The sequence below is a fragment of the Anopheles nili genome, chromosome 2 (genome assembly GCF_943737925.1).
Source record: "Anopheles nili chromosome 2, idAnoNiliSN_F5_01, whole genome shotgun sequence".
Classification (NCBI taxonomy): Eukaryota; Metazoa; Arthropoda; class Insecta; order Diptera; family Culicidae; genus Anopheles; species Anopheles nili.
In genome coordinates this window covers 45,178,460-45,202,681 of record NC_071291.1, presented here as the reverse complement: position 1 = coordinate 45,202,681, position 24,222 = coordinate 45,178,460, and the positions used below count along the sequence as shown (strand labels likewise).

The 24,222-nt window shown below is 50.8% G+C and overlaps 1 protein-coding gene across 1 annotated transcript in view; it reads left to right on the top strand.

Annotated features, from left to right (window-relative positions):
• LOC128731166 (cadherin-99C) overlaps positions 1-24,222 on the top strand; it is a 49,971-nt gene that overhangs the window by 18,864 nt on the left and 6,885 nt on the right. The window lies entirely within an intron of this gene.

Below are 24,222 nucleotides of genomic sequence, written 5' to 3'. Positions count from 1 at the left end.
GCTGAATTACGTAAAGGGTGATATTTCCTCTGCAAATTTGACGTCTTGAATATTCAAGCTCCTTGGCTAGTTCGTAGAAAGGGTTGATATTTGAAGCATAAATCTCAAAAGGCTTTTGGCTTTCTTAGAAAGTTTGCAAACCTTTCATTGACGTGCTTCAAAGCGCTACCGGACGCAATGATCTTCGATGGGAATTTAGTAACCCGCGTTACATGCCATTTGTTCCGAATGCTGACGATAAATCAATGGTTGTTCATCACAAAAAATGCTACACCACCAATGCATTGCTTTTGCGATTACTATTCCAACGGAGCCCTCACATTATCTGGTGGAACCACCTCTAGCGGCTCGGTACATCAATTTCGATGGCTTGGCGTTTTTGCTTTCGATGTTTCACGCCTTCGCGTTTTCTTTTTTCTATTTTCCTGTTTTTTTTTGCGCCTTTGCAATTCCCATATGATTCATCCGCCGGTGACTTGCAAGGAAGATGTGCTCTCTGAGGAATTCGCTTCTCTTCCGTTTCACTTCTCACGCGGCTGCATTGCTTTGTCGATTGCGTTTTCGATTCGATTTTTTACTACCTTTTGCTGGCTCCAAGCAGCTTGTGTTGCTTCTTTTTCATACTTTTGATTTCATTCGTTGTGCCGAATCGAAGTTTGAAAGAGTGTATCTAAACTTTTAATTTATTGCTTTCGTTTCCCTTTCATTGGGAGTTTTTTGTTCATCACACTATATTCGGATCGTTCGGAATAATTTCAACGATAAAGCTACCATTGAGTGCCCGATTGAAGTGGCCGAAGGTTATAGGTTAATATTTTTTTCTGTCAAAAAAAGGGTGTAAAATCACATATAAACCCCCTGTAATCATAACCCTCTCTATTTAGCGAGCTATTTTTCGACAGCCTTCTTTCGCTGAAGCTTTTTTAACATCACTTTCCTGTCTACGGTAAAGTTCTTCCTCTATTCACGCAGAACATTCACCAAATGTTGGCTAGTGGTGGTTCTTAATAAATCAATTTCGAAATGTTTCCACCCAATCTCGTGCTACCTTTGCGGCTCAATCGGTGTGCCAGACCTTCGCTAAACGAAGTAAAAAAGACGCCAACACCGGTATATTGGTAGCTGGTGTCGGTGGCCTTTTATGGCTTTTAAAAGAATCCATACGTGCTTTGGCAAGCGAACGAACTGCGGAGTGAAGGGATTTTAGACGCCCTACATCACCGCCAGATGGGCTTGCCGGGAGTGTTATCCGATCGGATTCAAATATCAGCATCGCAACCGAAAACGAGCACGTGAGCGGTTTGCTTCTCTGACTCTTTGGTATAGCTTTTCGTCCGTAAAGCGCTTCCTATTCGTTTATCCATCGGTTTTGGAGCTAGCTCATCTGATACACAGCGCGAGCAGGTCGAAAGGTAGCGCGTGCGAACTTTATCGATTATTTGTAGCTATCCCGCAAGTCTGGTTCTGCTTGCATTGGAACTCATTTGTGGTACAAAAAAAAGCCAAATAAGGATGCGAAAGAACACAGAGAAGAACCCCAGCGCCAGTGTTCTTGCGCTTCACGGGCTGTCCGGCTGTGCTTTGATTTATTAATGGAACTTACATGCAACGCCGATACCGTTCCGACATCGCTTTGCCCGAGCGTCGACCATAGAACAGAGAAAACCCGATGCAACTTTTATGTTGTTTGCATACTCCCGTTGAACTGGAACCTCCGGGAGGCTTTTCAACTCGCAACGGATCATGCACCACGAACACGGCCCGAGAATGTGCTCCATCTCGTTGACATTTAACCCCGAACCTAGCAGGAATGTTTCTTATCGAGTGCCCACCTTCTAGCGATCCTCCCGGCAGGAAAAACGACACATTCTAGCCGCATACCTAGCCGCTCCACAGCCCTGGTCAGGGTGGAGTGTGGCGCAAGACAAAACAGAAAAAAAAGCGCTCACCCGCGGAACCGTTGGCAAGACAAACGACATTCGACTAAGCCGCACCGAGGACAGAAATTGGCATTAAATTTGTTCGCAACATTATTTACGGCATTCCACCTTCGCCGGGTGGTGCAAAAGATATTTCATAAATTTCTCATGCTCACACATGCTCGCGCCTGCAGAACTGGAGCAATCGTCGTACGTTAGCAATAGGCTCCTATATTTGTGCCAGGCGAGATGTGCGCCTTGTTTCGTGGTGTGATTGGGTGAGCAGTTCCAAACGTAACCTAAAACAACAACAAAAATCACACACTCACACACTGCTCTAATGTGAAGGCTCAAAACTCGCCCCAGCATGAAACGATCTGCTCCCAAACTCGCCCTGGCGAAGGTGGCGTCGGTGGCTCTACAGGGAGGAAATTAATGGTGTTGTTTACGCTAAATGGTAGCAATAAATTAATGCACAGATTTCCTCCTCCGCTGCCTCTTCGATGGACCGTGTACACTTGTCAAAAGAACGGGCCCGGTTGGAATTAGTTCCTTGATTAATAAATATTGTTCGACATTCGGCATGAGCAGCAGAAGCAGAAACAGCAAACGGGTTGCCGAACGTTCTCGCTGCGGTTCGCCACCGGTATCGGTGTGTGTATGTGGATGTGTGTGTGTACACACCCATGCCGTATGTGTGCCTGCGTATGACAACCTGGCCGACTAGAGCGGCAGATGCCAATTAAAAATGCCATTGCTTTGATTTTCCACCTTGAACAGAGTTGCTTAATACATCAACTCTACCTACAGAAAGGGGTCTACAGAGAACGCTTTCGGTTAAAACAAACACTTTCCGCTGGGCTTTTTTAAAGCACCGGCAATGCTACCATACCGAAAGCGTTAAATGATAGCCGCCATAAATTTATCAGAGCACGCAATGATACCGGCATATAACACTCGCCGCTCGCCGAGGATAACTCACTTAGCACGGGAATAAAACCCTTTATGTATGCGTTGCATTCTTAATCCTTAATGCCTTTGCTTCCCGCAGCGGAAATGCCATCCTGACGTTCTTGCGAAGTCGAGGATCCCGCACATCCTGCCTGCTTCTCTGCTAAGTCATACGCGCACCGTAAATCCTTCCGCTCTGGTGGCCGACTCCACCTGACAAGCAGCGGTCGTGCTGAGAGATGAACGACCCGAGTCGGATTGGGATTTTCGGGCGTCATTTCGCTGGACCGTTTCTTATTCAATTCCCCGGCGTTCCACGGTTGAGTGAACTCGTTCGCACCACGATCAAATTGATGACCGATTAAAAATTATTAATTGATACCGGATCGAAATAATTCTGCTCCGAAGCTTCGCTTTTAAATCGGCATTAAATGCGGCGAGATCCGTTTTGGGAAATGTTGGTATTTGGGCCTCTGTCTCGATTCCCAGTGCCAAGCGCGCACTACCCGTGGCAGGAAACGTGCCAGGTCCTACGGTGCGGGATTTATTGCCCCGTCTCAATGGCCGCGCGAGATCGCGACCGCAAAACGGTGCAAGAAAGAGAAAGGCTCGCAAAGGCCCGCGGAAAAGCCGCTCTTTGGGGAGCAGAGAGGTTTCAAAAATTAAAGCAAACATGTGCCCGCTGATGCTGCCTGATTCACGGAGTGTTCGGATTTGCTTAGCGTGACCGTAGGCCAAATCGCGTATCGGTATCGAGCGCCACGGGGTGCATGCTGTGAGCCAGCGCGAAATATGAAACAATCCAGTCGCTTGGTGGGACGGATGTGCTGAGGTTCGCTCGCGGTTCCTGTCAATGGAGCCGGAAGGTACCAAAAATGGTAGGTTGACGTTTTGCACCACATTGTACCGTGCTATTGGCCGGTGTGGTTGGCGCGTGGGCGCTCGCATTACGTTTCAGGGGCGTCTCGCTGTTGACACGATTGCTAATCGATTGTGGTGGGTCAATTTGGTGGCCTACAACGAACCGATCGCCACAGGTTTCCACTCTCGGAGCATGCTATACTGCGTCCGGTGAGCTGCATTCAGTGCAGCAGATGAATCACTCGATACAGTTGGCCCTTGACACCGAGATAATATGTCGCTCTGTTCCATGAGCAAAGAAACGAGTTCGTCGTTTGCTCGCCCGTTGAGATCTCTTGTTTCGCTGTGGCCGATTTCAACGTATCCTAAAGACTGGTCCAATTTGGAAGCTCTTTTCCAGCCATTTCGATCACAGCAGCAATCAGTCAGCGTCGAACATGGCGCTTGTATGCAAAAGAGACTCGCTGCAAACCGTAATTCGCCGATTATTCTGAGTGTGATTAATTACACAAATGCGACGCGAATCCAACTCCCGATTAGCTGCTCCCAAAAGGAAGCATGCTGAATAATGCATCGGCTTGCAACTGCAATGCTGCTAACCTCAGTCCCACGATGCGTTTCGATGAAAATGTCCACCAATCGAAAGGACATTATTCATCGGCCCTATCTGGACTGTCCAAATTTCGGCAGCACCGCTATCGGCTGCGGGCCGAAAATCATTAGCATCCAAATACTCGAACACCTCAACGCCTTGCCGCTAATGTATTCCACTTGGATGCGAGGGCAATGATTGATTGCATCCCCGAATATGCACGAATTATTCATCGTGGATCGAATTTTAATTGATACCACCGTGCGTCTATTATTGTTTTAAGACTTCATCAAAATACTCCGAGCTCCTTTGTCTCGGTTGGGCACAAATGAGATATTAATTAGCATTTTATTTTTATTTCGCCCGCGATTAGTGCCTTTTGGCCGCGAACGACCACCGCCACCAAAAGCGAGGGTTCGGTCGTCACGTCTAACGGCGCTCTCTCACTTCACGACGAACTCTCGTGCTATCGTGAAGAAATACTCGCTGAAAATCCGCACTCAAGCGAGCGTCCAACATACCCATATCCGTTCGAATGGTCGAGGAACTATAAATCAGTGACGAATTTATTGTAGCACGTTCAGATGTCGTCGTCATATGGATGATTAGCATATTTTACTCATCTCACGACCGACTTCCGAACGCGCATACATGTGAAAGATAGAGAGAGAGAGAGAGAGAGCGAGGTTTGGCAAGATCCCAACCTAGGCAATGGGTTTGGCGGACGTTCGCTAGATCGCTTGTTATCATGTTTCGGAATATGTATGAGCTGTTAACACCGCGCTTAGCGTGCCACAAGCAGGCAAGCAGACATCCAGCACTAAAGGGAAGGTAGAAAGTTTTTGGGTCAAGCCTCTCGCCAACCACCAACACCTTCGCCATCAACATTCACCCGGCCGCAAGATTCGGTGTCACGGAAGTACAAGTTAATTATGCAAGAAATTGCTAAACCAACGCGCCCAAAGCCAACCGCGATAAACCAACGCGCGCAGTGGCTCTGCGGGAGCATGGCAATGTTGTTGTACCCATTAAAATTTTCTCACCCACCCACCCAACCGGCGGGGTGAAATTGTCCAGCACGTGGTTCGGGAAGCACCGGAAAGTGTGTCTCTCGTTTGCACATTGACACCATACAGCCGCGCCCCCTGCCAGACGATGGCGTATAAAAATGTTCAATCTCCCGCGTGTGCATATTGCGTGTCGTGTAACGAAGGGGCTCCCACCAAAGCAATAGCCATTTTCCGCAAGATCGCGACGACACCACCATGGGAAAACGTGATAATCAGCCCGAGCGCGATTCATTCAGTGTCTGTACGACCTTCTTCTTGGGTTGGTCCCACATCATCAACATACACCAGCACATTGAACGGCACCGATTGGCTACAATGGTCACAATGTCGCAAGCGCAACCACACCACAGTGGAACCGGCACCCGGACAAACAATAATGCTACAAAAGTTAAAGTTCACCGTCTTGCGCCGGCTTCGTTAGTGTGGTTTTTTTTTTTTGCTCCGCTCGCTCGTTCCATGCTGGTCTCTGTCTAAACGGAGATCCCGCCGGCGGATGTAGTTGCGGTGGAAATAGGGGTGAAACTAGCTACCCCAGCTACAGAAAAAAAAGAACCCCTTGCTCCTGCTTGCGGCGGTGTGTATGTGCGCTCGTGGGCTCAGTGCAAGCACGGAGGCCAAAAGGCAACGACGTGTAGTTTGCTAATGTTAAACAACTAATTAATTTCGATTTAAAACGACCGAACGCGGCCGTGCCCTGTGCCCTTACTCGGTTTCAGACCGAGCTGATGCTTCTCGCGAGGATGATGATCAAAGAGAACTAGCACACACACACACAGACGGATACTAGAAACGAGATCCTCCATCGCTGAAAAGGCGACGACGGTAACGCCGTTGGGAAGATGCTCTGTCGCAGGCTCCCCTACGGCTAGATAACCTACTTGCATAATACATCCTGCAGTACTATCCGCGCCGATCTGCACGTTCAACCTCGATGATCGTGTTTTTCCGCGCGACTGTAGACTGTGTGGTGTTAGTTGCCGATGTGTATTCTTGCCGGCGCTCCGGTGGCTTATTTGGATGTGAGAAAACTCATCTCCAGCTGGTTGTGAGCTGGAAAAGGGCAAGCCCCGGTGTGAGATCCGCTAGCGAGAAGTTCAAGGTCCCGTGCGAGGCCAAGCAATAATTCACGTGCCTTGACATATGCGTGATTCGGCGGGTGTCCCGCACCAGGAAGCTGGTGAACTAGAAACTCCAAAATCAGCATAATTTTGGTTGCGATTCCAAGCGAGCGCTAGCTCACGAGTTGGGTGAACTTCAGCAAACGCGACGCCAGGGGTCTGCCTAACCAGAACCCAAACGAAAGAGAAACCGGAATCCAATTAATGTAATTGATACTGTCAAACCTGTCGCAAAAGGTGCCCATTCGGAAAAAGCCTACCTGCTGCCGATCGCCGCCCTTCCACGCCGCGAAGGACACCATGGATCGATGGGGAGTCTGCTAACATTTCCACCTTCAATCGATGCAATTTATTTTTCAGACCACGTTACTATCTCAGCGGTAGGGATTAGTGTCGTTTTTTTCTTTCTTTCAAGCATCCCCTATCGTTCTCTCGTTTTCTCTCTCTCTCTCTCTCGGTGTTGTGAAGTCATTCGTCGCCGTCAGCTTCGCTGTTGGTTTGTCGACTTTTTCGAAACTATGAGCGAGTTCTGTCGGGTTTCGGGTGCACCACGAAAAGGAGTCTATTGCGCAGGAGTCTCGTCTCGTGTGCGCGAAACCACCGCTGGTGGCCGTTCGATCGAAATCGAAAGCAAAACGCCACATAGCCACAAGCGATGGGGTGGGAGAATGGCGAAGAAAAAAATAGCAGCAAAACCCCCATGCCCCATGCGACAAGTGGTAGCGACCTGTCTCGCCCCATGAAGGAGATCCTCGAGAGCAATCGCGAAAGCGAATGGTTGCAAGACGATCGGTGGCTAAAAAAAGCGCACCTAAGCCCACCACCGCGATCGCGCGATCGAAGATTAGGCTTCATTCAATACATCAGCCACCGCTACGCTCTCAATTAATGGGTTATTTAATCATTGGCTCAGAAGCAACCGACGGAGTCGCTGGAGCATTTCGCATTCCGTGTGCTCTCGTTCTGCCCGTGTGCGAGTGCGTTTTCGCAATGATTAATTAATTTTGAATCTCTCGGACCTCTCGGGAAAGCCAGAGCCAGAGGTATCCAGAGGTTTGTTTGACGGTTATTAATGCGACGATCGAAGAGCAAACTCAGGCTGCAGCGAAGCTCAGTTCCATCAGGCGGTGCCATTTTCGTCTAATGTCTTTGTTAATGCCCGCTGGGTGGATGAAAAAAAAGGGCACCCTTCTAAAGGGCGGGAATTATCGACGGCCCTTATGCTCACGACCCATCGCTCGAAATAGTGAAAGCGCGATGGCACCGCAGCTGCAGTTCGGAAACAAATCGGAAACAATAGAATGATCAAAAATTTAAATTCACTCTCCAAAACCCGTGCTAACGGGGCCCACCGGGAGCCTTGCTCATTATGCTAGTTTTTCTCGAAAGGACTATAAATGTAAATACGGCTATATTTAGTTGTTTCGCTGCCCCCGTTCGCTAGCCCCCTTCTCAGCTTCCGTCCCGCTCGCTTTGTGCGAGAAGATGCACCGTTGTCAGACGCGATGGTAGAGGATACCTTGGCTTGGCGTTTCAACTTTCCCAAAAAACCCACCAAAGACGCCGGACCACAGCACGCGCGGGGCACTCGGGGTTTTCTCTTTTCCTGGCGATTCCGTTTCTATTGATTGTGTTATTTCTTCACCGCCCGTTGGCTGGGTTTGTCTTCCTGTAATTCAATCTGTGTACAATGATGCTCCATGAATTATTCATGAGCCTTAGTCGCGCTGAAGATGGTCACAGCCTGACCCAATGGTGGTCGCAATGAGAGGCCTGATGATTGGCGAGCGATCGGCGGCTGGCACGGCGAAAGGGTGCGAGAAAAAAAAACGAAGAAAAGAATTAAGTATGGACACCATCACCACCGGAGCATTCGAACTAAATTGCCCGAGCGCGTATTAGCATAATGATCGGGGCGTTTTGCAGCCCCGTCGTGGCGTTCGATTGGGGCAAGCGTTGCAAATAATTTGCACTCCATAAATGGAGTTTTCCTTTTCTCCGGCCTGCCTCACACTGACTCACACACACACGTGGCCACCTGATTGTGATGAGCAATCCTGCCAGGCTGTTCTAACAGCCGCTAGTGGATCGCGACTTTTTGGGCGCCAACACCGACGCTTGTTTTGTGCTTTTTTTGGGGTGGATCATTCGTTCCGATCGGCATTCGATCCGATCCGGGATTTGGGTCACATCAGCCCAAAGCATTGAGCATGAGTAGGTGATCGGTAAATTATCGTTTTATCGCCGGTACAGAACTGGGCAACTAGGGCACCACCTCCGACAAAGCGGCTCGCTTGAAGAAAGACGCTTTGTGTGGTGAAATTCCACGCCGGGCCGCTCTCTGTCTAGTTTGCCGAAATTGAATGCCGCACGATCTGAAGGGTGGCGCCCGATTCTATAGGGGGTGAGATTGCGATCACGGAAAAGGGCCAGAACCCAGGCGAGATGCCTTCCCGATACACGTACATCATCGTCGGCCGTGATTTCACACTCGCAGTAGTCTGGCAGTCGTGTCGGAAGGCATGATCCTGCTTCCCAAACCCAGTCGGTTCATCTTCAACCGAATCTTCCATTATCTCGCTGAAGCGATCGTGCCCCGGTTAACACCTTCGGGTGGGTAAATCGTGCCAAAATGGGTCCATTCTCCCAAGTGTAGCCGGAAGATTTGTGACACTCGAACCCCAACGATCGATCCCGGTCGACGATCAAGCATTCCAAATTCGACCGTTAGTGCCGCATCACGCCGCGACTGAGCTTAGTCCCAAAATCGATTTTTCCCGACCGACATACGACGACGGAACGGGGCATAACGGAACCGCCGCGATCAGATCGACGTGATTGCGCCCGACACCGGCGGAAGGTAGAAGCTCGCGTGCAACCGATCGCGCTCGTGGGTATTTGGTGTGAAAATGATGCAAATAGACGGCTGGCTCGGACGTAGGGCACAGGGCGTAGCCTAATTATAGGGCGAACGTGTTCGAACGGTTCGAGAATCGGGACCATCGATTCAGCGTCCGATAACGAGCGAACTCGCCCGTATCTAGTGCTGCTGCAGTGCACATTCAAATCAACCGCTCCGTGATCAACGCCCGTTGCATAATGTTCCCGTGTCGGGATGAGCCATGCATGATCATGCGCATCGCCCTTAGGGTGTGGGTGCAGCATAAACGCTTTTGCACAATTAACCCAACCAGCACTGGGTTGGCAGCATCGAGCGGTATGGGAAATTCAACCGGCACAAGACACCACTCACGATCGCTCCGTTTCGACAGCTTCCCATCGTCGGTGGTCACGTTGGTCATGGTTTGCGAACGGTTAGGGCAACAACTTAATTACCCTTCGCTTATCGCACCACCCACATGCCTCGGCAGTGCGCCATCGAGTAACCGATGCTTTGCGTCAACTTCATTCAGGAAGGCTTCCTACCGCAGTACTGGTACTGGTGCCACTTTCTCCAACCCCAAGGCAGTCACAATGTTTGCAAGCCAGCAGGAAACGTATGTCCCCAATAAGCTGCGCACTGGGATTGCAATTAAGCGAGACTTTTAGCCTCGAACAGAGTGGAAGAAAAAGAGCCCGTTTCCAACGAGGGGGGAAATGTGCTCATGTTTGCATTTCCCGTTTTGCCAATAATTGCCCCACGGAGGGGTTCGTCGTTTGCGCTAGCGTTGCGATCACTGGCGTCTGTCACAAGGCGTTTGTCGATAAAACTGTCTCATGCTCACTGCACGGCTCATCGGCTGCAGGTTGCCAGTGCAATCGCCAGTGTCAGCCATTCGAATGCACCACAGAGTTGCAATTTGTTTCAATTTCTGCAGTATTTCCGTACCCATTGCAATGGAAGCTAAGTTTCACTCTTCAAAAGCGCGCTCTCGCTCTCGCGCTCGGTTATCGTTTATCTCAGCATTGGCACAGATCCAAGCGCCTGGAGCTTGTTGATTCGATTTTGCATTCACTTTCCCCAACGAAATTAATAACTGCTGCATATTACACCGAGTGCAACCTCACACTTGACAGCTTACATCCATGAAGCGGTAATTAAACGTTCCCGTTTCTCTCGAGCGACGATGGCATAGCGAACTACAGCTAAGCTCAGCTAGATTGTCCATATTTCACCGGAGCATCCTTTCTCAGGGATCCTACCGGTTAGCAGAAGTTCCACGACCTGCTTAACCTTTTGCAGTCTTCGCCATCGATATGGATCGTGTTGGTCAGTGTGCAAGCGAGCTTACAAGTAGCTGATCGAGCCGCACGGCACGCAACAACTTTCCAACGTTTGGCCGCTAAATGTCGAAGATTCGCGCTGCTAATTAATGCCAATCTTTACATACACCAGCCAGCAAGACGGGTTGTGCGTGGAGATGCCTCAGGGTAAAGACCAACCAGGCGAATAGTGTAATTATAGGTCCACTTAGCGCAGCTCAAACCACTCGCCGAGTCGACTTCCCAGCCATACCGAACGTTACGCAATGTGCGCGCTCGAGGCGCACTTCGGAAGAGTTACCGGCGAAATGGAGGCGAAAATTAACCTTCCTGTGAAGTTCCGCGGATCCTCCACGTCATTATCCACCCGTTATTTAACTTTCATTGATCGTTTCCGGGGCGGTAGGGTCGTGTACCCTCGCGGTCAGCTGGCCTTTCGCGTCGGCGAAGAGAAAGCGCTCGATACTGGTCCAGTGTGACAGGTTGAAAAAAGCTGCAGGAGGGCCACGGCAAACAGAGATAAAAAAAAAAAGCACAAGGAAATCGATCGCCGCAGCCTCCGATAAACCATCAATTTTCCTGCGAGCGATCATTTTCGGTTGCCTAATGTTGCGGTTGGCCCGAAACCCGGGGCCCGGGCGTCGACGGGGATGACTTTCAGGTCGGTCGGTAATTAAAAGCATCGCAAACAATTCGGCTCGATGGCAATTAAAATGATAGCTCGATCGGCCACCACCTTCTAAGGGCTGGTAGGTTGGCAACTTGTTGCATCAGTACGGGGTGAAGCTGCACTTCACCCCCATTAACGCCCGCGAGCGTGCTCTTCGGGGTCCTAATTAGGTCGCAACAACCTCCATGTGTGTATGTGTGGGGTGCGTTAGTCAATCGAATTGTGCTCGCGCGAGTATGTGTTTTTGTCTTCGCGGTGAATCAATAACAGCGTAAGGAATGCCAATCGAACGGAGCGTCCTGAACTGGCGTTCGATTACGCAACACAGCGTAGCGTGGCGACGCGATTTTCATTCATTCATGTTTCTGCGTCGACACGCACAAGCCCCAGAGTCTGGGGGTCCATTCAGTTTAAATAAAATAATAAAAAGCTGACATAATCCGCGCTCGAGCCACCGCATGTTTGCTTCTCGCGCTGGTAGCAGGTGCTGCCGAACTGTCGCCTCAATAAATCGCTGTGCGACAACCGTTAGAGAGAAAAAGGCTTTCGAATCGACCTGTGGTCGGTTGCGAAGCCTGCGTGAGTGGAGTGTAAATGACACTATTTGCACAGCCCGATTTTATCCGCTTTCTGCGTGTGAGTGGGTTTTCTTTTCCCATTTTTTGCTCCCCACAATCCGTGCGTGTCCAAACGAACGCACGGACTCCGATGGCTTGTTTTTCCACCTTACCGTTGATCGTCAACATCAGCAGCGCCTTCGCTATCAGCGCCGCCTCGTTGGGGCTTGTTTTATGGTTGTTTGTATTGGGCTGCTTGTTTACATTTCTCCTTAACGCACCTGTGCGCGGTTGGGGCGGTTTTTGGTCCAGTCACGTTTAGTTGCCGGGGTGTTGCAACCGATCCGCAAACACGAATCCGTTCGATACGTTCTGGGCTCGTTTGCATACGTGTTTGATTTCCGCAAATGAATTTTTGTCCCTCTAGACGAAAAGCTTATTTTTGTCGGCCATCAGATGCCTTCGAACGCGCTCGGAAAGCTCATCGGAGACGCTCATTGCGTAAGCGATCGGTGGCATCTTCTTGGGGTCGATCCTCTGCGCTATACCAGGGCTATCAAAACCCGCGATGTGCATCGCTTGAACGGCGCTAAAAGTCAAGCCAACGGGGTGCACGATCAACCCAGGCCGGATCCTACTCAAGAGCCCACCCGAGCGGACATCTTCATCGTTCGAGAGGCTCATCATCGCGTTCGCGCGCGGCCTCGATGCGCCCGAGGTGGGCTGACATATTACAAAACTCTCGCCGCGTGTCACAAGTGGGAAAAGAAACATACTGCCCGCGTCGAGTGCCGACCTCACTGGGACTGCAACCGGAGGGCTAGGCAACCGGCTAGGTTAATTCCAGACATCAATCAAATGCACCCCTGGCTCGCTTGCGCAATGACGCTGGTTGACGCGTTGGTTTGCGCATCGAACGGTGACGTTTGGCGCACGGTCGCCTAAGGGACCTTATCCGGCCGCTATTGGCACGATCGCGTTGTTTTCGCACCCCCGATCTGGGCGTGATCGATCACGGCATGAGTAAGATGGCATCATTTCACCTGTCGGTTGTCGCCTGCAGCGGAATGCATTTCTCACGCGTCCAATCGATTGCATGCATGCTGGGGCTAAAGTGCGAAAAGTGAAAGGTTAATTAAATTAAACGTTCCATTCGAACGTGGCCTGAACGTACACCTGATACTGCTTGGGGGAGCTTCCGAGCCAGCTAAGTAGCCCCGAATCGCCAATCCGGCGACGGATGCAACCCGCTCAATTCCATTTCAATTTATAACCCGCTCGATTGGGCTGTGAAGGGCACTTGAAGGTCGTGAGAATCACACCTAGGTTGCATACGCTCGGAGTCGTTTCCTCCGTCGGTATCGTCGCTGGCGATCGAAAACTCGCAACAACATAAATAAACCGCCATTCTTGAGACCTTTTTCATCTGTTTTAACTCCCCTTTTTTCGCCCAGTGGTCATTCACTTGCCTGCAAGTGTTGACGGATCGAAGAGCGAACGTGCCAGACGTGCCACAAAGGACCGCGAAGTACGTTGAAGTACGTTCCGAGGCTCGGAAACCTTCGATTGGATCCGCCCCGATTTATACCGCACTCGGTGTACCTTTTCCAGTCGCACTATTGGCATGGAATGTTGCAGAACGATACAACACACACACAGAGAGAGAATCCAATGCTGTAGTACTTTTGCTTTCCTTCTGCTCGGGGGCAACTTTTTTACAGCATTGTCTCACAGGAACACGACGTTTATAGCATAATTTATGCCGGTCGTTTTCTCTTTCGCATCCCCTGCAGGTATGCTTCACTCGCTGAGCCCTTCATCGGAACCAGCTCCGATGTTTCGATTACTGCCGTTTTATAGGCCAAACCGACACTTTGTTTCGTGCCTTTTGAGCCACGGCTCCGAGCCTCCGAACATCTCTATCACGTTCGCCCTTTTCGATGGCCGCGACAGGGGCACCAATGGGTCAGCTAATGGGTGCTCGATTTGAGCCGCGCATATCAAAACGAACCAATCTGCGCACTCCAGGGTCACCTGAAAAACCCGCCCTAGCTGCCGAACGGCGAAAACAATCATGTCAAGGTACGGCTCAGCCCAGGGAAGCAGATTAGAGAGCGTACAACACGCCACCGGCAGGCTCCAGGATCACGGCATGATATCGAACCGTGCGTGAGCCCCCGGTTCGTGGTTCTGGTGACGTTCACGACAAGTTCTTATGCCTGGCCGGAAAGGGCATAGGCGTCCATTGGTGGTCCGCTTTGCCGGTGCTAGGCAATCAGCCCGACCCAACAACTTCCAATTTTGGGCGTCCGGCGTGTAGGGGTAGTTAACCTTCAACGTCGCTTACGCCGGAGAGCCGGTGCTGTTTCGCAGGCCCGGTTCAACCGGCCAAGCCTGGACGGGGCGCAGTCGCAGTCAGAATGGAAATTTATATGCAAATGAGGTCTCACCTTAACACACACACACACACACAAATGGAGCATGATTTTATCGGTTTTGGATCGGTTGGTTCGCTCGCTTGGTTCTAGCGCGGTTTTTTTCTCCTACGAGCGTTCTGGTTCACGTTCCGGTCGGTGTTCTTTCGGGCTAATTCCCGCCAATTCAATCGTGCCTTCAACACTTCAACTCACTGCTTGCCGGCAGTGCTGCTTGGTGTAGTGTGCGTCGTCATCGTCGTCGTCACCTGCACGCGTCAAACCACGCAACGCCCATGAGTCCGAGCGGCGCGGTTTTTGATCGACCAACCCCTAATCGATGACTCCGATCTGTTCGCGATCGAGATCGAGCTCAGCTTAGCCGATGAATGAATGGGGTGGTTTGTTCATCCGTGGGTCGCGTTTAGTGGCGTCGTCCAACGTAATGCCGGATAGTGTGCGCGCGCGCGCGATCACACTTTACGACCGCTAAATGGCGTTCAAATGTGCTCAGGAAACGCGGCTAAACACGCTCCATCGGTCGCTTTTCATAATTACATTTTCCTACCCTAAGTACGCCGTTGCGATGGCCGCGTAATCGGCCGCGTTCGGATTAAGTGTGATTTAAATGGCGCAGCTCGGAGAAACGGTTTTTTTTTCTTTTTCTTCCTTTTTGCCTTCCCCACAATGTGCCACGGGCAATGAGACATTTAGCGAGTTTTTACTGCGCCCGTTGGTTGGGGTGTTGACTGGCGAGCATAAAAAATGTCCCACCTGGCACGACATTAACGTCTCGTGGTCTGGTATCGAGCAGAGAATCGAGCGGTGCAGCGCTTTGATATCATCGTGGCAATGCCGCGACCGACTCGTAACGTGCACGAGGCGTTAAATAGGCTCTTGCAGCACTCACCTTGTTCGGGGGCTGGACCAAAGAGAGGCTCATACACGCAAGGGGCTCCAAATGTCACCGGCGAATGGTGTAAATACCTTCCTGACAGGATGTTAACGTTCCGCACAAACCATCGCCACCCGTTCGGCACCTGATTCGGAATCAAGTCCGCATATCCTTCGAGCTACGGTCGCTGGTCTGGTCGGGTGTGCGGGCATGATTTGTTTTGCTCCATTTAAGTCAAACCCGCCTTACGCAAATGACAACCGTCGTCGCACGGGCATGGGAGCCATTTTTTGCCTCCTTCTCAGCTCAGCAGCGAGTCGAGCCGGAGACACACATTTAAATACCCTGCCCATGGCAAACGAAATGAATCTATTTGCACGACACATGGACACGTGGGTGAGCACGTTGGTGCGAGGCGCACAATAATTTCCCAATGCACTCGTGACGGCCTCTCGGGTCTACGATGGATTTAATTGTCATTAGAGCGTGGCCGCGAGCTGGATTGGAATAATTTGAGTCGGATGGAAAAAGCTTCTAACACGATTTTCACCAACAGTTCGCTTTAGGGAGTCATGAAGTGTACGCAAAAAAACTGCCGCTTAATGAACGCGTGGCATTCCAATTGAAGCTCAAATCAGCACCTGCAAGGGTGTGCAGTATCATTCTGTAGCAGTAGATTGCGACACCAAGGGTTGCGACGACTCATATTCTCCCCACCAAGTTCCTTGGCGTATGCACGATTTTTTACGAAAACCCTTCGCAAACCATCCGACAGAAGTGACTTCATGACAAAATCCCGTCACAATGGCGGTGGCCGTTTGTGTATGTGTGTGTATCTCCTGCCAACTGTTGAAGAAGCTCCCAGGCGCAGGAAAAGACCCCGTAGAAGCACTTCGATTCGAAGCGATCCTCTCGTGCAAAGAGCACGCCACATCATCTCCGACGCCATCGGATGCCGCTAGCAGGCGAATCAATAACGGCATAAATTCACATGATCATTACAGCGAATCCCCAGCCTCTCTACATTGCACGCGGTTTCCCAGAGACGAACCGCGACATGCCAGCGCCGGGAAAACAGCCAACCAAAGCGACACAGAAGCGCCGAAGCGAATGGGAAACACAATCGCGGTACAACAATTTTAACATTTCACGATCACATTGCGCATGGGATTTGGTAATGCCGAAGTGAGCCTCACGCTGAAGATGGTCTATGCCACGACAACGCGAAGCCCGATAGTCGACGACGGCTCGTTAAGCGGAATTTTTCCGAAATCCATGATCTTCCATTGGTGAAGCTCTTTTCCCGTGCATTCTAAGCCCTTTTCAGCACTCTAATGCACTGATCTAGACGACTGGTGGGAGGTCTAATGATCGTAGCGCATTCTCACCATCCACAGACATTACGTGGACGTCGTTCAAGTGACATTTGAAGCTCCTTCAATCATTCTAACCCAAGCCAAATTGGCGCCAGAATGGCAACAACGTCAAGTTGAACGTCCCCGAAATCCACTCAGTTCCAGCTCTGCAACCTGCCCATTAGTATTCACTGCGGCTGTTGCACTCGCAGAGGAGTCGCACACGCATACGGGCTCAAACATATCATCTCTCAATTCAAGGAGCGTCCCATTATCTGCTCATATTTGCACGTAGTCATCATCAGTCTGTGCGTTGTAGGGCTCGTTCACACCAGCTGGAAGCCGCCGGAGTCCTCATGCACATTGCGAGTACGTGTTTGCTATCGCTTTCGCACATCTGCATGTGAGACCACAGAATAGTTGCCCCCGAGGGCCACCAGTTGTGCCGATGAAGATATCCTATCGGTGCGACTTATCAACCGTCTGGGAAAAGGCTAGCTGTGGCCCTCTTGAGCCCTGCGGACGAATGTTGCTCGCGACGACGGCCGATACAATCGCACTCCGGCGATGATTCGCAACCGTCTGCAGGTTCGCAGGATCTCTCGGCATGACAAACGATAAAAACCGGCACGAGGGGCTGATTTATGAGGGAGATTTACGACACCGGCTTAATTCTTGATTTGCGGTGCAATGGCTCCTTCCGGCGGTCATTTCGGTCGCCCAAGCGCCATTGAACTTTGCCATTTCTGCACAGGCGTGGCGCTGGGAAACATGAGCTAGGGTGGCTGGAAAAAAAGCAAAAGAAAAGCCCAACATTCGATGTCATCCCGTGTCGAACCGAGCGCGTAAATAATTTGCACTCACGCGACGTGACTCGGCGAGATTAGTGAAAGTGGTGTGTCCCGAGGGCCTCAGAGAGTCCATTTTCTCGCTCCACCTGTACTCGCAGCACGCTGGCCGGGTTTCAAACGCACCGACGTCCAACATCCGACACTCGATCGCATTATTTAATCACTTAATAATAGCTAATTCATCGTTTCGCACGCGAGCGTGCGCGCTTGTCGACACATAGCGCAGAAATACCGGAGTGCGATCGCGTTCCGCCATCGCCTTTGATCCCAAACCGACCCCGGAACCGGTCGAAGAAAGTGCGAAAAATGGCCACCTCGACTCTTCTGCAGTGGACCAGTCAACTAAAGCTCGATTTACGGTGACTTCGACGACGGGATCTTCTGGCACTTCCTTTTCCGGGACGAGCGCATGCGCCGTGTTTCGCTTAACGCTAGTTGCTCCGATCAAAGAGTTCGTTCTGGCGATGTACTTCAATTAACCCCACGCTCCAATCGGAAGTGATCTAATTTCCTTCAACTCCAACCGGTTCTATCGACCGTTCTGTGTTGATCTGGAACACGAGAGAGAGAGAGAGAGCGAGAGAGAAAAAAAATCCTCCGTTCGACCATAAAAGCGTACGTTTGAACTTCAGCATGTAACGTTACCTCAAATAAGGTTCAAAGCCTTCATTTTGCCCACCCATCTGCCTGCCCGGTCGGTTCTTTCTCTCCCCGGTGGAAGTGCTCTTATCGAAGATTAGAATCAGCCTCGTGCAGCTTTCAGATCGCGTCTTTTTTTTCCCCCTCTTTTATTCGTACGCCTCACGCTACTTTCCAAACCGCCGCCCCAAGTGGTTAATCTCGTCCGCTTGCGAGCCTCCCGAGGGCAGCCCTGATTGTTACTGACCGCATTTTTTTAGGTCGGCCCAATCATTACCGGCTTACAAGACCCGGGTGCGAGTGGCCCGGCCACGGCCGATAAACGATCGATCGATCTCCGTTGCACAACTTTTTAAGCAAAAAAATAGGCCTCGGCCCGTGCCATTTTCCGACCAGCGGTCGAGGAAAAACTGTATCAAGAACAAACGAACGCATGGACGGACGCTCCGTTCGCGTGCTTGTTCGCGTGGTGAGGAAAACCACAGTGGAAAAAGGGAAACAGGTCAGCACTTCTGCGCACAGCACACCCTTCCAACGAGTTTGGCATCCGTGCCAGCAATTAACGTACATCGCGAAGTGCGCCCCCTTAAATGTAGATCAGGGCTCTGTGTGCTGGCGGTTGGAAGTTTATGCAGCACACCAGGCAGACCCTTCCGAAGGAGGCTGCATAAATCACCTCTGAGCCCTTTTTGGTCACCCTGTTTGAGCTCTAAACGTGCTGTTGAGTGAGCGAGAATGTTAAAAAAAGGCACACAAATGAATCCGCATGTGCGCTGATGTGTGCCGAAATTTGATCTTTTTTCGATGGCGTTGAAGTGAAGTGCCATCGAAATGCTTCTTTGCTCTTTTACATCGCTCCCACAACGATCTGCTAAACACTAATCGATGATTAACGATAGTTCTAGCGGTAATTAGCGACACCATTCGAAGCCACTGCGAGGCCAGCGGGGCCAATTACTGCTCTCATAAATCAATGCCATCGATTTGCGATCCGATCGGTCGGCGATATGTAGATTAATGCGTCTTCCAATTAACTGCTGCCGGGAGTCAAGTGGACCTTCCGTTCCTGGACCCCTCAAACACGTGTGAAGAGATGCTGCCGTGTGCAATTGCAGCAAACAGACGAAACAAAAAACAAATGCACCATCACCAAGCACACTGCATCACGACCCACAGTCGCGCGCGCAATGCGAACAAATCACACCATGCATCGTGAGCTGGCGAGATCATATAATCGCATTAATTACCACCGTGGAATGTGGAATTAAATCAACGCGCTGCGTTCTCTGCACCGTAATGCTAGACTTCTAGGCTGCAACTAGAGCCTGCACATGGCCTGCATGTTGTGCCAACACCAACGTAAAGATAGCTGCCTCCGTTTCCGCTTGGGTGTTGGGCCGATTCGTACAAAAGGTGCACAGATTGGGGACAAATGAATAAATCGTAAAGCGCGCTAGATGTCAATTCCCGTGTGCCTGCTAGGCGAGCAGTATTAGTTATTCGTGGTGCGTGGGCTCAACCGGTGTTGTTTATACAACACTCTCTTTGCTCTTTCGCTTTTCGCCAGGCTGTTGGGTACCTATATTGGGGCTATATTGAATCAAGCTTCCGAACGGACCGAGCTTTTGGCTTCCGGCTACACTTTAGCCACCGATCATAAATCCTTCATTAGCGGCGATCCTCCCCGGTGCCATTTCTAAGCGGTCGCGTTACGCTGGAAGGAACGCGATTTTCACAAATTAATCACGCAATATTGTACACTTTCACCGATTTTTCATCGCACACCGAAACCGAACCGATACACGTACCGTGCGTGCTGCTGGTTTATACGCTTGAACGATATCTTAATTTGCCGGTGTAAAGCCTCCGGGTGGAGTTTAGCCGCAGTGTGATAATAAATCGCGTTGCTGGACTGCCACTAGCGTCCTTTTCGGAGCATATTCCACACACCGGGTGCTGTTTTTCTCGGCCAGCTCAATCCGGTCCATTAACACTTCCGCCTAGTGTTTGAGGGCATTTTTCGTCGATTTCACCAAACCACCAGTGGAATCCTAGCGACGTGAGCTCCACGACGGTAAGACATACAACGAGTGAGCAGCATAATTACAAGTTATTAAGGCTCGTTGGGCAACGCTTTTCGTAGTTGCCGGGCCCGGTCCGGACTGCGCGTTTGATAAAGCGCACAATCAAGCGTGCACCCGTACTCTTTTTGTGGGCACATAATTTTTTTTCCTTCCTTTGGCAGCCTCTAGCGCCTGAGGCGATGGCGTTGGGCTCCGCAACGGCGGCAACGGTCGACAAAAGCACGCCCAAAAGCATAACGCGGTAGTGGCGGTCATAATTATAGACTTTCTGGCAAGTGTGAATATTCATCGGACCGAAGCCGTACGTGATCACCGGCAGCGCCAGGTCGATCAGGATCGCACAATCGCTCGTGTGAAAAATGGCCCCAAACAAGCGAAAAAAACAGGCGCACACACAGCACGAGCGCAACAGCACCGTCCAGCAGAGTGCGATCGCTGTTCTCGCATGGATAGAGGCGTGAAAGTTTAACGACATCTAATCACTACCGGAATGGCGCAAATACGGCGGCGGCGGCGTTCTCTCCACCTGAGGGCGACGTCCGTGATTTATGGGCTGACGATGGAGCCGCCCTTTCGCGAGATCGCGAGTTGTGGCATGCGATATTAGGCTTCCTAATCGCAACCGACAGCGACCGATCACTGTCCGATCGGGAGTCCGTACGATGCCCACACGGCTCCATCGTGGGACGGATCTTGAGTTGCTTGACAATTTAATTATCACCCTGTGAAGCGATCCACCCAGTGTGCCTTTAGCGGCTTTTAGGGATCGGCCTTTCTCCGCTGCAGCCACGTGCGCGATGCGTTTGCACAGCAACTGCAGCATATTCACGTAATAATTGCTATTTCCATATGCAACTCTCAACGCGACGCTGGGCTCTAACCTAAATACCAGACCAAACCTGCCGCCAGTTGTCCAGAAAAGGTCCGTGCGCGTCCGATTTGCCTGTGGGCCGCGTGGATGGGCCCTTCGCGGGCTTGGGCTACCACAGACGACGGTAATTGGAAGCGATTGCCCACCGGCTTGGTTTGGTGTGGAGTGTGCCTTATCCGGCGAGGTACTGCGGCAACAGACAGCAGCGTGTTTTGGCTCTCAACCACCAGACCCGGTGCATATTTGCATAAATATCGCACAAACGCAACCAACCGACCGCGGTTGTGACAGGAATGTGCTCCCTCGTACGCCCCAAGCGGCCATACCACACCGAAAACTGAACCAGTCTTGCTACCAGAAGGGTCAGAGATATAGCGTCTTGTTGCTGCCTTATGCTGCAGCTACCTTGGTTGCGGTCGCGATGCAAAACTAGCTCGCGCGTACCTCGTATAAGGTGAAACAGATTAACTGCGCTGGAATTAGCCTACGAATTGGGTAAATTGTTTTTGCCCTTTTTTCGATACCATCCTGGCCACCCTTCGGTGGGTGTTTTCTTCTTCACCGTGTGGCCACCCTCTTCTTCGAGAGAGACGAAACAAAAACCCGCAATTCAGTGAGGGTTTGTTTGGTTCCGCTAATGCCACCACGTGCGACCTGCATTCCACGACTTCGGGCGGGGGTAATATTGTTCTTCTACTCCATGGAGTTGGCTGCACACGATCCGCTTCACGAACTTTGTGTAGAAATCACGGCACACTGCTTTAGGCGTATCGAGATGTCCGTTTAGTCCGGTGGTGCAGTGTTAAGAAAGTGCATTCGCTTTCATTGCATGTGGCATTAATCTTCTCTCCAAATAAGTGAGAAAAAAAAAGCCACTACATGTTCTACAAGTGTCACGAAAATGGCCACTTTTCGTCATTCCGCATTCGTATAAGTTGAAGCATGTTCTAATGGAAAACGCACACGATCAGACACCGTTGTCAGACGGAGGTTGAAAGGGTACTGTATTTTTTGCTGCTCCTTTACCAACTCCTAAATCGCCATAAACCAATAATGCCATAATGCCGGTAAGCTATAAAGTTGGAGCGCAATTGCACGATATTACAACCTGTGTGTATACGATACCTCCGGGTGTTAGAAGGTTTCAAGCTGCATTCTACTAGTGACATTATGAATTCGAAACCTTTCCGTGTGGAGCAGCCAAACAAAAAACGCATCACGGTACTGTACGGTGCGATTTTTTGTGGTCCAAGTGGCACTCTCGTGAGCCCCAAAAAGCTGGCAAATCGCGACAACTTCACCACGAGCAAGAAGCAGGTGAAAAGAATCAACTAGTCACGTTGAACGCACAAACCAACCAACCCGGCCGGCCTCGGCAGCCGGTGCCAAGGTGCCAAATGCAGACCTCACTTAAGCGAGATAATAAAGATTGCGATCTTAATTCGTGGCGCGAGGTTTTGTGTCCCTCGACACAGCTCTGCTGCTTTGTTCCATCCGTGTTTCGTCATTAAGCGCCTGTGTGGTGGTCGTCATCGTACTAGAGGCGGGTCCAGTTTGTCCTTTCGTCAGTCAGATGCATTTCCCACCCCGATGGACGCGTTTTGTGTGCCACAACGGTGGCTGATCCCATTTACGGTAACAACCCATTACTACGGGTTATGGTAGTGTTTTTTTTTTCGTGTGCTCTAGGCACGAGCCACCGATCATCGCTGTTGGAGGACGCTCGGTCAACGTTCGGACGAGTTACGGGTTCCAGGAATGATGGCCACGACATAACGCTTGTCACTTGCAATAGCTCAGTTCACGTACGTTTTGTTCCAGCATTCCTGCGAAGGGGATCACCAGTGAGAGTGATAATCGTTGAAGGGTGTATTTTCCCTTTCATCCTTCGACAACCCGAGTCCGATGCGAGCCTAAAACCTCGTTGAGGTGGAAATGCACTAGCTAGTGAAAATTCGCCACCGGGACGAGACGAGCTTCCACCGGCTCCACGGGGCACCAAGAGTCGTGATCAATTTATTATAATTTTCAACCACGGTCCCTGCAAGCCACAATCGTATCTGGACTAGGTGATGGCGCCACCCTTCGGGTTCGTCGCTTACTGACGGCGTCGATTGAGCCGATGCTCCAGAGCGAGCCGCTTTGGCAGGCAACGTTAAAGATAGTTATTTTCCGGTATTGTGCTCCGTCAGGCTTCGACGTGGGGACTTTCCTCAACTACTGCATGGCCGTTCAATTCAACAGCGACTCTGCCCCCGAGCGGGGTAAGGCACGCGGCCATAGGAATCAATTTAATTGGAAAATGCATGCCTACCGTAAGTTGCTCCAATTTGGAACGAACCCACAACGGAGAAAGGCGCACCAAGAAGCCGTAGATCCGCGCATGAAAGTGGTGTGCATTGCCATCGAAATTCGTCTTAACGCAGCGAGCGAATGATGGCGATGATGATTTGCACTTGCTGTGGAAAACGGACCTATGTTCGTTCACCGAGGCGGTAACTATTTTACGCTTGAAACGCCCTATTATGGACGCTCTGCGAAAGGTAATCAATACTTTATGCAAGATGAGTCTGCCTTTCGAACTACATTTGTTTCGTTTTCGTCGCCAAAACAAGCACAAGACAAATGAACGCTGTGGCAGCAAAGAGCAACAATTCAGCCTGCCATTTAGCTCGATTTTATTCACCGATTGTTTCTAGCGATCATGTTACGATCACCTCAAACCCAACGCACAACAAGCCAACTACATTTGTACCGAACGCAGCTGGCCCTGCGCGACCGAGATAAGCTCAACAAACCAATCCGCCCATGTATAATGGGGGCCTTCCAAAATCAACCGGGTCTCGGAGCTTTGCAGCTCGACACACACACACACACAAAACGAGAACACGGATTGTGATAATTAATAATAGCCGTGCTGCGCTAATTCGGCTCGGAAACAAGGTCAAACCTTCAACTCCTGGCCAACCGGGAACGCGGCAACAGCGCGCAGGCCTCATTTTTCTTCGACCCGATTAATCGGTCCCTTACCTTCATCAATTTCGTTCGTCCAGCTGGGTGGCATGGTGGCACCGTCGGTTAAAATCCGTTGACACAAACTCCTCCCCACTCACGTGGTGTTTCGTGATCGAATGCAAGTAGGTGCAGCAAGGCAGGACGATAACAAGCGCTG